Genomic DNA, 16,531 nt, shown 5'->3' with positions numbered 1-16,531 from the left:
CGCATTCAAATTCCCCCTGCCACATTACCATGGCGGGGGGGACCCCGGCAGATGGGAAGACCGTCTGCCGGTTTTCCGGCTGTAGGCAATCCGCCCGATTGCCTACCGGGCGGAAAACAAAGTCAGGTGGTTTTTTGACATTGGGGGTCCGTAGCGGGACCCCAGTGTTTCTGGGGGTGGGGGGTGCACATGGGGGGTACCTATGGTACCCCCTGCAGTTCCATGCACAACATGGCAGGCACCGCGCGGTGCCTGCCATGTTGTGCATGGAAGTGCACGACATGCCTTCTTGGCATTGCGGCGGGTGGTGCTGAGAGCACTGCCTGCCGCAATGTCAGGAATGCAGGATGCACCCGCCATCCTAATTTCACCCACGGGACCCCCGCACCAATGGCGGGCGGTCCCATTCCACGACAGGATGGCGGATGGACAAAGTCCGCCCGCCATCCTCATGACCCTCTTGGTGTTATTTATTGCCCAAAAAATAATGTATCCCATGGTATTGTTATTTATCAGATGCAAAACGTTTCACTGAAACTCGTAAACAGGCCTCAATCATGGATTGGAACACTTGCCATAACAATGATTTCTTTGGTTTGTCAATAAGATTTTAAGTAGAAATACAAAAGTAATCTTAAAGGTTCATTGAGTAAAGAGAAAAAAAGCAGTTCTCTTTTCCTAGTCCTATGGTACTCCACCTTAATATTGACTCAAGAATGCCAATGTACAATAATATCATTTTTAAAATAACTCCGTGTCCACAACATTGTGAACCAGAATATCGAAGGTAAGAATATAATTTTTTAACTTTGCAAAATTCTTGTTTATAATGGGCCTGATTAGGATGGCGGTCTGACCGCCATCCAGCATAGGGGTCTGACCTCCGCATTAGGATGCGGTCAGTCCGACCGCTGCGGTCGGAGGGACCAACCGATGCGTTCCAGCAGGCTCAAGGTGCCTGTCGAGCCATTGGTCGGATTGTAATCCCTACAATAGGGGCGGTGCCTGCGCAGGCACTGCTGTAGGGATTACACTGTCCCTTTCTGACAGACTTTCCATGGCGGTCCAACCACCATGGACAAGCTGTCAGAAAGGGACTTTGGGGGCCCCTAGCAGGACCCCTGCCCCCGTGGGCCTCTGCTTTGAGACCCGGGAGCCACCTGTGGTGCCTCCCCAAACATATGGTGCCAAAACCGGCCCCCACCCACGCGGCTCACCTGGGAAATGCCCTTTGCCTGCTACGGCCAGTTGGGCCTGACCGTGTAGGCAGTTAGGCAGTTAGAAACATCCCCTTTTCCACTGCGGCTTGTGCTGCAGCCCTTTTCCAGGGCTCAGCACAAGCTGCAAGGAAAAGGGTATGTTTCTAACTGCCTACACGGTCAGGGCCGGACTGGCCGTAGCAGGCACCGGGCATTTGCCCGGTGAGCCGCGAGGGTGGGGGCCGGTTTTGGGCCCCTGCAGGGCCATTTTTGTTACATGGAGCCAGCAATATCGGCTCCCTGCAACAAAAATGTCCGAAACCTTCCCTGGTAAACAGCTCGGCCGAACCCCCAGGGGGCGGCCGAGCAGTTTGCCAGGGCCAGTTACGGTTCCCAGTCCGGCCCTGTACATGGTAGTCGCATCTCAATTTGGCAGGTGGAACTACTGACTACATCAAATCTTTAGGCCCAATATCGTTACTTTAGCACCATTGTAAGTAATATTGCTTTTTTGTGATTTACTTTTGTAAGTTTAAATGTTATTTATATTGTTTATTGAAATGTTTTAGTGGTATAAATAATTATTTGTGTAATTCCAAGAATTGTTTAGATCTGTTAGAATTTGTATGCACATATGCTGATGACATTTTGATTTATATGTATAATCCCATTCCTTCCCTACCGCCCTTTTTATATGAAGTTCAACTGTATTCCAACATTTCTGGATATAAGTTTAACTTTTCTAAAACAGAGTTAATGCCCTTGAATCCTCTTTGTTACCAATATATGTTCACTAACACTAACTTTATCTGGTGTCCTACTAAAATTAAATATCTTTTGGTTTTCCTCCACTGTTTCCAACACAGTCAGTTACTCATTTAATATATTAATTACTAAAACACAAAAATTACTTCTCTCTTGGTCTCCTCTCCTTCTATCATGGTGGGGTAGACTGGATACCATTAAAATGATGATTGTACCTCATGTTCTCTACACAGTATCCATGTTACCTTTTCAGATTCCCGTTTCATATTTTTCTCAAATGAATTCTATTTGTATCAAACTTTTCTGGAATAATAAGCATTCCCGTATTGGCCTTGTAAAATGTAAACGTCCCAAAACCAAAGGTGGTGTCCGATACCCTGATTTTAAATTATATCACTCTGCATTTTTAATTAGACAGTACTTTGCCTTAATCCATTACTTTGTTGATGACCCTATACCCCCTTGAATTTGAATGCTCCCTATTAAAGGACTTTTCTTTCAAAAACATAATATATATGCACTTTTGTTTCTAATAATTCTATTTTGAAATACTATCAACACTTATTATATAATACTTTGACTGATGGTTTTGATCCATACCAATGTTTTTTATCCTCTTCTATCTTATATAATAAATGTATTAAATTCAGACGCAAATCGTTCTATTACAAGCATTGGAAGGAAAAGGGAATACTGTTTATTTATCAGTTGGTGGCTCATAACTCTGTTCTTCCCTTCTCCCAATTACAGGCTCAGTATAGTCTACCCAAATCCTTTTTTCATGAATACCTCTTGATTTCATCAACCAACAGTCCTATTTAACTACTAACAACTTCCCTTTAACTTCACCTTCACTTATTCCCACAACTCCTATGTATAGTATCCAGACCCAAGGCTGCGTCTATTTATAAGATGTTGTTGTCTCCTGTCTCTATACATCCTAAATCACACACTGAATTACTTTGGGAAGCAGATTTGTCCCTATCTCTTCCTATTGCTTCTTGGGAATTACTCAATCTTTATACTTTATCTATAATAGAGCTCTCATTACTCCTTTATGTATTTCCAAGTTTTCATCTTCCTCCTGCTCCCTTTGTTGGTCTTGTTCTATGTACACTGGGACTTTAATTCATCAATTGTATGAATGTTCTAATGTATTGAAGTTTTGGCAATCTATTTGGTTTTTATGCATGAAAATATTTCAATGTATTATTCCATTAACAATTCAGAATATTTTTTTGGGCACTGCCTCACTGGCTTTCGATGTTCCTTCTCCACTTTCTTTATTGCTTGACCTTTTTATTGCTCTTGCATTTAAAGTAATTTTGTCCTGCCGGAAAGATAACTCTAACTTATCGTCATTAACATGGTGGAACTATATTTGTGATGAGCACAGGATTGCTAAGGTTTCTTCTCTTTCCTTACCTCAGAAGATTAAATCTGATTTATTATGGTTACCTTTCACCTCATATCTCTCTACATATCCACCTGCATCTTAATCTCTAGCTTACTCTTCATTTTGTTTTCACCCATTTTATATTTTATTCCCTCTTTTTGATTTGTTCTTGTTCTCTCTTTGTCTGTCTCTTTTTCTTTTTCTCCTTTTTCTTTGTTTCCTTTTCTTCCTTTTCTTTTTTCTGTTCTCTTAACTAACTACACAAGTTTATTCCTAGCTATTAATTGTTATATTACATTTTCCATGTGTTCTTGTAGAATGATTGGGCCTGGGCGGTAAATTCTGTTCCGCTCACGGAATTTGCGAAATTTAGGTAATTTTGCGTTCTGCGGAGAACGCGGAATTGTCCAAAATTCCACGATCCACGGCTTCGCAGAATTTTTTGCTTGTTCGTGCTTTCAAAATGCGTGTTCACGAGATATTTCTCCCCAAGCTCGCAAACAGCGTTCGCGAACAGGACAAAAGAGTCGCGAACGGGCGGAACAAGCAATTCTGCGTGTTCGCGTAACTCTGCGTGCTCGCGTATATTTTTTACTTTTTTGCAGAGCTTTGCGTAGCGCGACTACGCAAATTCCGGCCACCCCTAATAATGAGGTTCCTAATTTCTTTTAAAATTCAATAAAAATTATTAAACCAAAAATAAGGATTTGTATGCACATTGTTTTGTTAAATTCTTATCATATAATATTTTTTATCTTACTTGAATTATATTGTATTAATTTATTTTCATTTTGATGTATTGACTGATATGTTTTTGTGAGTTCTCAGGTTTGTAAGGTAATATGGAGGAAAGTGTTTGAAAATGTAACATTGTTACATGCATATTTTAATAAATATGTATTATTAATTGGGCTATTTATCAGACTGTCTTTTGAATTTTAATGATTTGTGATTGGTTATTTAGTTTATTTGGAGTAGGGTGGGAAGTATTTTTAAAATTAATGTGGGGGGGCGTGGCCAAGATGGCGAGCGGGTAAGACGTGTGCTGCTTCGTGTCCCCGCCCGCCGATACCCAACTCGGCCCCTATCTGATGTATTTCCCCTTCTAGAGCACCTGGAGAGTGGTGGCTGTGCCCCCCAGCCAATCTATCACTTCGTGCCTGTGCTTGGGCGGCTGGGGGCTGACATTCGGTGCCCTCCGGGAACAATCTTGCGGAGCGTGCAGAGAAGCCAAGATGGCGGCCGGACCCTGTGAGTAGCTTGATCTCGGCGAGCGGGCTGACCCTCCAGGGGGACGGGAGTATTGGAAGTGACGGTGACCCCGGCGGCTGCGGATGGAAGCGCCGCTGTGGTGATCTGCTGCCGGCTCTGGAGGTGGGTCCCCCCACGATCGGCTGGGGTGGTGGCGGCCCACGGGGCTGTTGCGATGGATGAGCTCAGGAGCGGAGGGGAGCTGAGGCCTGGTTCATCGCGGGCAGAGCAGAGTGCTGGCGAGCGGCCGGTGAAGACCGGCGATTGCTGTTGGTGCTGCGGGTGTGGTGGCACGGGAGTCCTGGGGCTCATCTACAGAACCGGAGGCTGTGCCCTGCGGACCAGAGGATCCTGGAGGCACAGTGGAGGTCCGGGACTCATGGAGGCCTTCCGGGCTGCTTTCTGAGCTGTCGAGGGTGAGGGCGAGCTGCGTCCCAGGTTTGAAGGTGACTCCGGTGAGTGGCCTACCACGAAGGGGCTAGCGCGAGCGACCTGCATCACACATGGGTCTTCCTGCTGGTGAAGAGTCGCAGGGAGACGGTTGGGCGCATTGGAGGGCACCAGGCCTGTGCTGCACCGTTGGGGGTCTCAGCCAGAGCGACTCGGCTGCCTTTTGAGGGGCAGAGGGGTAGCTCAAGTGGGCTTCGCCCTCATAGTTAACCCCTGGAGTACCTTGCGTGGTGGGGTGGAATAGCCCTCATTGCTTGCAGAGGCCTTTCACCTTGTTGCGGATGGTCAGTGGCTGCGGGGCGGTCCCCGGCTTGACTCTCGCCCCCCGCATCCCATTGTTTGGAAGAGATCACTGGTGGGGCCTCTTTATAGACTCTAATAGCGGCAATTTTAGTTTGGCCCTGAACAGGGGGACTGCGTCCTGTTTGCACGATTCACATCTTCCCTGGCACAGAGGGGCCTTGCGTTCCGGCTGCCCACCTAGCGGGGTCGCTGAGGGTTGTGGAGCCTACTGGGGCGTTTGGGGAGCTTTCCTGGGGTGTGTTGCCCTCTGCGCCTTAACCCTAGGATTTCCTCGAGCAGAGCCTTGGTTCCTCTGGTCCTCGGTGGTCCCTCCGCTCGGGTGACGCCATGTCTAACCAAAGGGGGCAGAAGGAGCGGACATTGAAGGAGATGCTTACCAAGGGCCCCCACGCTAATGCAGATCATGAAGGGGAAGATACTCCCATCACCAAATCTTTCCTGGAGTCACTATTCAATACGCTTCGCGAAGACTTTCTCCCCCTAAAAAGTGAAGTAGTGGGAGAGGTGCGTGAGCTGCAGAGGGTGGTGGATACCCTCAGGGATAGGGTGGCGGCTATCGAGGACCAGGAGCGGGCTAAGGACAAGGAAGTTACGCAGCTGCAACAGGAGTGATCCGCTTGAGGGACCAGCAACTGGACCTGCAGTCGCACGCCGAGGACCTTGAGAACCGCTCCCGGTGGAATAACATTCGCGTTCAGGGGGTTCCATCGGGTGCAGAAGGGGCCGATATCACCGCTTTTCTGCAGGGACTGTTCCGCGACATTTTGGGAGCACCCCTGGAGATGGAGATTCGCATCGATAGAGCTCACAAGGTGGGCTTGCGACGACGAGCCAACGCTCCGCCACAAGACATGTTGGCCTTCCTTCCGGATTAGCCTCTGAAAGAGCGCATTATCAGAGAAGCTCGGCCAAAACATCCGGTCCAATACCAGGGTCTGAATATCACTTTGTACCAGGATTTGGCGGCCAGCACTTTGCAGAAGCGGAGAGACTTTAAGGATGTTACGGCACACCTGCGTGACAAAGGGGTGGCATACTCCTGGGGGCACCCTTTTCGCATCATTTTCAAATGGCAGGGTCGATTGCACCAGATATCGTCCCTTGCTGAAGCGTGCAAGTTGTTGGGTATGCCACACCCAAGTCCAGCGATGGAGAGTACACCGGATCACCACCGGTCCCCAGCGCGCTGCCAGACAGTCGAGAGGAGACACTCCGGGGGGGGCGGCCCGTGGGCCCAACCCGGAGGTGGTGGCGCAGGAACGCAGAACAGCAATTGATGCAGTTGCCACAGATACTTCCCCTTCAGGAGCCCCATGAGGACGCTGGGGACTGGCATGTGTTACTGTGAGGAGGGGGCCGGAGGGGCAGAGGGCCTGTTTGCATTGCCCTTGCCGTGAGATGCCCCGGTCTGTTGTGCTTTGCCATGAGCACACTACTGGATATGGTGTGTGTGGGACTATTTTGGCGAGGATTGTTCTGGGAGTTGGGGTTGGGGTCCGAGAGAGGGGAGGGGAACTGGTGTGCTTAGGGGTGGTGTTTGCGTCTTCCAAGTGTAGTCTCGGGAGTATCCCTGGTGCGGGAGGACCGGGGTTTCTTTCACCAGCTAGTTCCGCAGGTCTAGGCGCGCTCTGCTCCACTGTCCACTCATGCAGGACACTGAACTAACTATTCTCACACTTAATGTCAAGGGCCTCAATGGCCCTAACAAGAGGCGAGCCATTCTATCCTACTTAGAGAATGCAGGTGCGGACATCTGCCTGCTGCAGGAAACACACTTGCTGGCACGTGACTGGCATAGGTTGAAGTCTAGAGTGTTCCCCTATCAATATGTCTCCTCTATGACTGATAAAAGGGCGGGGGTGGCGATTCTGGTGGCGAGGAAGTTTCGGGGGTCGGTGGGAGATAAAGTAGCGGAAAATCAGGGGTGCTTGCTGGCATACCGTTTTTGAATTGCAGGCCTCGCTCTTACGATTGGAACGTTATACGCTCCAAATGCGGGCCAAGAGGTGTTCCTCAGATCAACACTTTCAAAAGTCCTAGAATCACAAGATCGCTTCATTCTGGTGGAGGGGGACCTGAACTTAGTCATGGATACAGTGGCGGACAGATCAGGCAGCCGTCTTTCCCCGGGGGAGGTCTTGGGTGAAGGTAAGCAGTGGCTGGCGGAGAGGGGTTTGCTTGATCTGTGGCGAGAGTCTCACCCTCGGGCCTCCAAATTTTCTTATTACTCGCACATACATCGCACTTATGCGAGACTAGATCATTTTTTGGGCTCTGAAGAGGTTCGCGCGCAGATGAAGGATATTTATATCACAGCGGCGGCCTTGTCTGACCACGACGCGGTAGTGGCTACATTGGGGGTCCCTACTGTCGCTCGGCCCGCGGGGCACTGGAGACTGCGGGAGACAAGGCTTCATAAACCGGCGGTTCAGGAGAAAATCCTTAAGTGTATCCGGGACTATTTGGAGTTTAATGACACCCCTGACACTCCAGTAGCTACATTGTGGGGGGCACTCAAGGCAGTTGTGCGGGGGGAGCTGATCGCCTTGTCGGCGGCAGAAAATAGGGAGCGCAAAGCTAAGAGGGATGAACTCACGGCCAAAGTGCTTGAGCTGGAGAGAGCCCACAGCCGAAAGGGAGCTCCCCGGATTTGGCGCCAGTTGAAGAATGCACGAGCCCTGCTGGCGGGGCTCGATCTTGACAGAGCAGAATACGTGGCTCTTCGCTTCAAGCATTCTTATTATGTGGGTGGGGATAAAACGGGCCAGTTGTTAGCTAGTAAGTTGAGGGCGACGACACAACAGGGCAAGGTTAAAGAGATCACCGTTTCGGAAGAAGGTTGGGTCACTGCTGACGTGGGAATAGCGCAGGCTTTTCAGGACTTCTATGAAGCTCTCTATGAGGGGGGTCATCGTCCACCCCGCAGATAGATGCTTACCTTCAACGGGCCCATACGACGGCGCTAAACCAGTTCAACAGTGAAGCGTTGGATGCTCCCATACGCATTGAGGAGGTAATGGGGGCTATTTCCCACCATAAACTCCTGAAGGCCCCTGGTCCGGATGGATTTTCGGCTGGGTTTTATAAGAGGTTCTGCACCGTTCTGGCTCCCGTACTCACTCGACTCTTCAATTCTTTCACAGGTCCAGGTACCATCCCCCTGGAGATGCTATTGGCCTGTGGTGGTACTACCTAAACCAGGTAGGGGCGCCTCCATGTGCGGCTCCTACCGGCCCATTTCCTTGCTTAACGTTGATCTCAAACTGTACACAGGGGTATTGGCAGCGCGCTTAGGTCTACTGATGCCGGGAATAATTGACCCAGATCAGTCGGGTTTTATTCAAGCCCGGCAATGTAGTGATAATACCAAACGTCTCTTTCATCTCATAGATAAGGCCCATTGAAATAAAATGGACGCTCTTCTCCTCTCGGTGGACGCCGAGAAGGCGTTCGATCGGGTAGATTGGCGCTTCTTGTACAGAACCTTGACCCATTTTGGCTTCGGGAACCGGTTCCGGACGTGGATTTTGAGCTGCTACACCACTCCCAGGGCAGTGATTAGGGTTAATGGGGTAACTTTCATGCCTTTTGCGATACAACAGGGATCCAGGCAGGGGTGCCCGTTGTTCCCCCTCCTTTTTGCGTTGTATGTAGAGCCACTGGCGCAGAGGATCAGGGACAATTCAGAGATAAAGGGGATCCCATTTGGGGGAGAACGGCATGCTGTTAGTTTATACGCGATTATATAATTGCCTCCTTGGAGTCACCGGCAGGTTCGGTCCCTGCCTTCTTGCAGGAACTGGAGGAATTTGGTCCGGTTTCGGGCCTACGGGTTAAAATTGGGAAGTCCTCAATCCTTTGGTTTCGAGAGGGGGGGCCCTAATTCCTCGGCGGTTAATGGACGATATGCGGGCATACCCGTTTACCCTTCTATCCCCTATTTAGGCATAGAATTTACGGCGTCGGTGTTATTCTTAATTATTCTAAATTTTTACAGCGCGCTGTCCAGGACCTGAATGCTTGGAAACGGCACTCGCTCTACCTGCTGGGCAGGGTAGCCGCGGTCAAGATGTCGCTTCTGCCCCGTGCTTTGTACCTCTTTCAAACCATTCCGGTCTGGCCGCTCCCTATCACATTGTCAACCCTGCAGAGAGCTATTAATCAATTTATTTGGTGGGGAGAGAGACCTGGACTTCGCAAGAGCTTGGGCTACCTGAAGCCAGATGAGGGGGGCTTGGGCATCCCTAATGTTCTAGAATATTTCCGCGCGGCGCAACTGCGTTACTTAGTTGAATGGAAACGTCCGGAATCTGAGAAAAGCTGGCTTTTCCAGGACAGGTCAATAGCTCAAATGGATCTCTGGAAGGTCCCTTTCTCCATCGGTCTCACAGACCTCCCGGCCTTCGGGTTTCCCCTGTCACGAAGACCTTGCTGTGAGCGTGGGATGATGTGGCGGTATGGCGGGGTTTGACTACATTCTCCTGTCCCATGACTCCACTCTTTGGTAATAAGGAGTTTTCCCCAGGAGTGGACGTTAGGGCTTTTTCGGTCTGGAGGGCATCTGAATGCTGGTCGGCGGGTCACCTTTTTGACTTAGAGGGCATCCTCCCCTTTCCTGAGCTCAAAAGTGTTTATGGACTCCCGGACTCAGAGCGTTTTCACTACATCCAGCTCAGACACTGGCTCTTACACGCGGATGTTCGCCCTCATGGAGCTAGAACGCTCACTAAGTTTGAGAAGTGGCTAAGCCTTAAAAACACAGACAAGGCAATTATATCCAATATATATGGCATGCTTAGGGAGGGGGCCCCGCGGAGCCCAATGCTGGCCAGAGAAGGTGGGAGAGGGAGCTGGGGCGACGACTGATGAGCAAAGAGTGGGCGACATTTATTATCGCGTGAATCATACAGCGCGTAACACGGCTAGCAGGGAGGCGTCAGTTAAGGTGGCCATGTATTAGCATATGACCCCGGCCCGCCTGCATGGGGAAATCCAGCGCGTAGCCCGTTGTGCTGGCGTGGCAGTGGGGAGGAATGCACTATGGTACATATTCGATGGGAATGCGGAGAGCTACAGACCTATTGGAAAAAGGTGCTAGACGACATCGATACCCAATTTGATACTGAAATTCCGCGTTTCCCGGCTTATGTGATTTTGGGACTGCCCAATCCCCTTACGTATCCACTCAAGTCCAGGCGGGGCAGACTTATGGGGATAGCTTTAGGAGCTGCCACGCAGAACCTCCTCTCATATTTGGGGTTCCTCTAGGAGACCGACATGACTGGGGTGGCTACATAAACTATGGCATGTCCTGGGAATGGAGCGTATACAGGCCTCTCTTTCCGACACTATGGCTAGCTTTACCGATGCCTGGCAACCAGCAGCTGGCTTTATTATCGAAGGAAATGAATGAGATTACATGTCCTAAATATCTTGGACTCCTCCGGCTCGCCAGCTTGGCCCCTGCGCCATAACCTGCGGAGATCCACGCGGGGCTTGCTCCGTCACCTTGCCACATCTTGGTACATTAGGAAGGCACACCGTTTTGGGGTGGGAAAGGGTGTTGGGGTTAGGGTGGGGGCAGGGAGGGGGGGTTTTGTTATTTTTCCAACAGGCAATATTGCACTGTCCCTCATCGTTGTCTGCTGCGTGACAATTCGTGCGGCGGCACGGGAGGGAGTTATTGGTGGCGATTATTGGATTTCTAGATTTTGTTACACAAGAGGGGGCTTATCATCGAGTGGATATGCATGAACAGTACATATGTCCCTCATTGGATGGTTTATATTCCTTTTGCCGCAAATGCCAATAAAACAAAGTTAAACCTAAAATTAATGTGTATATATTCTTAATTATTTGATAATTAACTAGTTACTTAATTAGTTTGATAAATTGTGTATGTGTTGTGGGGGGGATGGACACATAGCAGCCATGCAACCATCATTAAAAGAGCCGGGTTGACCTGGAGATTTCCAAAGGTTGCATCTTAGATCAGGACTTTTAATGAAGAGATTTCACCAGCAGAACATAGTACAGAGAGATACAGTTGGCAATATATCTGATGAAGTGGATAGGATGCAGAATTATGTGCCACTGGTTTTCAGAAAGCAGACAGTAACCAAAATGTTCTGATACAAATCAACCTTTAATTTAATTATTTCAGTTGTTATGGATTTATGGTCATCTGTATTTGTATCGGACTTTATTGAGAATTCAAGCCTGCAAAGTGTCCTTGGTAGAAATACAAAGTTGTCTGCAGTTTGAGGACAGCATCATTATCCGACAGTCATCCAGATGGGCATGACACCGTACTTTCTTCAAACACAGAACAGCCTCTTTTCTAACAATCATTTTAGTAGCAACTAATAGGGATACTATTAAGGCAAAGGGGAGGAATTTAGTCTGATAGTGCTGTTTAAAACTAGGGGCAACTTTACAAACTGCCTGCCGCCTGCCGCCTCTCAGAAAAGAACAGGAAGTAAGTATGTCCAATGGTTGATGAACTTCTGCATCTGAGAAAGGGTTCAGATGTGCAGCTTAAGTGGACTAAGGGGCTGATTGACAGCATACATGGCCAGTTTTGGGCAAGGCTCACTCTCTTTGTGAAAGAATGATTAATAGGAGTGGTAGCCCAGTCAACTTACTAAGGGCGTATGGACTCCAGGGATAGGAGGCTCCCCCTTCGGAATTATTTTTGGAGACGCCTGCTGCATCATTAGCCTCAATGGCATCAGTGAAAGTAAATCTTTTGTGAATTACCAAAAGTGGAGGGAAAGCCCCCTCCTGTCCTGGAGTTGCATGTGGTCCTAGGAAATGGTGGGGCAGTTGACAGCATTTCAATAGAGATGCCACTCTGAATTCTTGGACTAGACTGAGGGCTAAAGGCTGATAAGTTGGTTCTAGTCAGAAGCTTGTGGTGAAAAGAGGCACTGGCCTCAAAGCCAAGAAAGAATTAGCTAACTGCAAAGAAGCTTGGGATCCTGCCGGTGACTGAATGGAACTCAGCCCCTTGTCTGTGCTTGCCTGTACTGCTGCAACACACTTCCTTTCAAAGATTTTGAAGAAAACCTCCTTTCCAAAGTCTTCTGCTATGAGTATAATTATTTGAGTTATTAGGATCCTGGCAGTACTGTCAGGCATGAACAAGCAGTCTTTGATGTCCACCCTTCTTTCTAGGATTGGGCATATCCTGCTCCTGGACATAACTAGATGTATGGAAAGTTTAATGATAGTAATTTCACCAGAACTATGGGCCATAGCCATGATGACACTGTTTTTCGTTACACTCTAGACCAAGAGCATGGTATATTGATTTAATTTCAACATACTTTGTTTCCATGTAAGGCAGGGGCCCCCAGTGCCAGAGAATGCTTTGTGGCCATGAAGTCACTTCTAAAACCTTGAAGATTGTAGGCTTAAAACATGGCTTCTTCTGAAGCTCCTGGGCTTGAGGAACTACAATTTGATTATGAGTAAAAGTACTAATGGTAGAGCCGAGGCAAGTACCAGTACAGAAATGCCCTCAAGTGATAGACAGATCAGCACCAAAAGGATGCCACTGTGTCACTGACTGGACTGGTACAACTGCAGGCAGTGCAGAGACTGGTGCCTATATCAGTGGGGTTTGAACAAAATATTGAATAAAAAATATTATGTTGCAAAAATGTGGTGTCAAGAATATTGTCATGTGAAAAACATCGCGGAGAGGACTATCAAATATAAGAATATTTTTGTAAGTGTTGGTTTAACATTGTTGAAAAAATGTTTTTTTCCTAATTATTTCTGTATATGATATGTTAATAATTCATTTATAATTTGTTTTATTTAACTTCTTGAATATTAGAAATATTAAAGTATTATTTAGATTATTTCACTACATTTTATAGATGTTATTATGTTAAAGGAGCAGGATGTTGGGGTTATTGGGGAAAAGGGTGGGGAGACTTTTTTAATATGTATGTATTATTTGTTTGTAAAGTTTGGTGTACGAATATTAATATGACGTTTAATTAATATTTTTCACAAACATCTTAACAAAATTGTAGTTATTTAAATTAATGTTTATTTATTATGGATTTTTAATACATGTTTTTAAGTTACATTTTTGGTTTCAAATTTATTTAAAAATTGTTTACGTTTTTGTTTTTATTTTTTAAATGTTTTGATAAACTTGTCTTACAAATGTGAGTTACAAAATTAAATATTATGTATATAAATTTAAGTATATTAATGTCAAATGTTTTTTTTTCAATAATTTATATAATTTAAATATGTTTAATATTTCTAATAAAATATATTTATTACCAATTATATTTTCATAGGTTTACTTTATTGAATGTGTCTATAAGTAAGTTGCACAAAAGAAAATGTATATTTTTTAAAGCATGTTTTTTTTTTAAAATGGTGTTCATTTGATTAGAAATTAATTAGCATAATGTTAATATATTTAGTTATTTTTGGAGGTTTTATAAAATGTATGTGATGGATATATAAATATTATATGGGATGTATATACTTAGTGAAAATATTATATGTTATATTTTATAATATTAATGTATGTATTTTTTACTCTTTTAAATTGATTGTATGTACAATATACAGTTTTATTAACAAATCTTTTAGTAATTAAATAAGTGATTAATTTATAATAAAATACTTATTTAAAAAAATATGTATATTGTGTATCATTTTTACTGTTAGTTTTGTTAAAAATTCATATTATATTGCATTAGAAATAGTAAATGTTACCCCTTTATTGTCCACCACCTTCCCTAAAATGGATTAGATTGGAGTGATAATTCTTAGGGCCCGATTACGATGTTGTTTGGAAACACATTCCCGTAAATGGTTTAGGTTGGAGAGGGAATATTAAATCTCACACCTTTAGTGTCCAACACCTTTCCCAAAATGGCTTAAATTGGAGTGGGAATAGTACAGTTTGCCCATTTCGGTGCCGATTCCGATCCGGGTAAAAAATTTGCGTACGACTCGTATCCGTATATTTTCACGTACAAATCGTACAAGTACCGTACAAACTGCGAAGTACGATCCGTACGTGAAAAATACATACAAATTGCGTCGGGAAAATGGTCCGAGAGGGAGCCGTAAATTTTTATGACCGAATAGCGTCGGGAAAAGTGTCCGATAGGGAACCGGACATTTTTACGTGCAAATCGTAAAACAGAAGTCCGAGCACGCAAGTACGATCCGTACCGCCCGTCCGATTACACAACCGCATGTAAAAGGCCCCGTACGGAGCGAACGCTGTAGCACACATGTACACGGGTAAACTTGTGCCCGGATACGAGTCATACAGCCCCACTCACCCCACATATGTCAGCACCGTACCCCCGTATGTCAGCACTGTACCCCCCTCCGCACCGTACCCCAACACTGTAGCACAGCCCCACACCTGTACGCGCCGCACCCCAGGCCCGTCTCCCAGCCCCGCACCTGTACGTACCGTACCCCAGGACTGTAACCCAGCCCCCCACCTGTACGCGCCGCACCCCAGGCCCGTCTCCCAGCCCCGTACCTGTACGCACCGTACCCCAACACCGTAGCCCAGCCCCGTACCTGTACGCACCGTAGCCCAACACCGTAGCCCAGACCCGTACCTGTACGCACCGTACCCCAACACCGTAGCACAGCCCTGCACCTGTACACACCATACCCCAACACCCTAGCACATCCCCGCACCTGTACGCACCGTACCCCAACACCGTAGCACATCCCCGCACCAGTACGCACCGTACCCCAAAACCGTAGCACAGCCCTGCACCTGTATGCACCGTACCTCAACACCGTAGCAGAGCCCCGCACCTGTACGCACCGTACCCCAACACCGTAGCACAGCCCGCACCAGTACGCACCGTACCCCAACACCGTAGCACAGCCCCGCACCTGTACGCACCGTACCCCAACACAGTAGCACAGCCCCGCACCTGTACGCACCGTACCCCAACACCGTAGCACAGCACCGCACCTGTATGCACCGTACCCCAACACCCTAGCACAGCCCCCCACCTGTACGCACCGCACCCCAGGCTCGTACCCCAGCCCCGTACCTGTATGCACCGTACCCCAACACCGTAGCACAGCCCCGCACCTGGACGCACCGTACCCCAACACCCTAGCCCAGCCCCCCACCTGTACACACCGCACCCCAGGCTCATACCCCAGTCCCGTACCTGTACGCACCGTACCCCAACACCGTAGCCCAGACCCGTACCTGTACGCACCGTACCCCAACACCGTGGCACAGCCCTGCACCTGTATGCACCGTACCCCAACACCCTAGCACATCCCCGCACCTGTACGCACTGTACCCCAACACCGTAGCACATCTCCGCACCAATACGCACCGTACCCCAAAACCGTAGCACAGCCCCGCACCTGTACGCACCGTACCCCAACACCGTATCACAGCCCGCACCAGTACGCACCGTACCTCAACACCGTAGTACAGCCCCGCACCTGTACGCACCGTACCCCAACACAGTAGCACAGCCCCGCACCTGTACGCATCGTACCCCAACACCGTAGCACAGCCCCGCACCTGTACGCACCGTACCCCAACAGCCTAGCACAGCCCTTCACCTGTACGCGCCACACCCCAGGCTCGTACCCCAGCCCCGTACCTGTATGCACCATACCCCAACACCGTAGCACAGCCCCGCACCTGTACGCACCGTACCCCAACACCCTAGCCCAGCCCCCCACCTGTACGCACCGCACCCCAGGCTCGTACCCCAGCCCCGTACCTGTACGCACCATACCCCAACACCGTACCCCAGCACCCTCACCCAGCATCGCGTATGTACGGACCTTACCTACGCAAAAAATACTCGTACAGAACCAGGACATTGTAAAACAGCACAAGGAGGGTCAATTCGACTCGCACAACACCACAAAACACGTCAATATGACAAAATACATCTCTATGACTGACCTGGCACATCCAAACAGGCAAACAGAGGCCCTAAATCACAACCACCTCTTATAACACACCCACCACAAATTCAAACCTAGCCACACCCACAAATGGACCAATAAAAAGGGCCCACACACACAACCAATGAGCCTTTGCAACAGATCCACTGCTGCCAGACCCCACAGACAAACAACTGCACCTTAACTACACCTTGACTTACAAACCTTCACACAA

Source organism: Triturus cristatus, chromosome 6 (genome assembly GCF_964204655.1).
Source record: "Triturus cristatus chromosome 6, aTriCri1.1, whole genome shotgun sequence".
In the NCBI taxonomy this organism is placed as follows: domain Eukaryota; kingdom Metazoa; phylum Chordata; class Amphibia; order Caudata; family Salamandridae; genus Triturus; species Triturus cristatus.
This window is presented reverse-complemented; position numbering follows the sequence as displayed.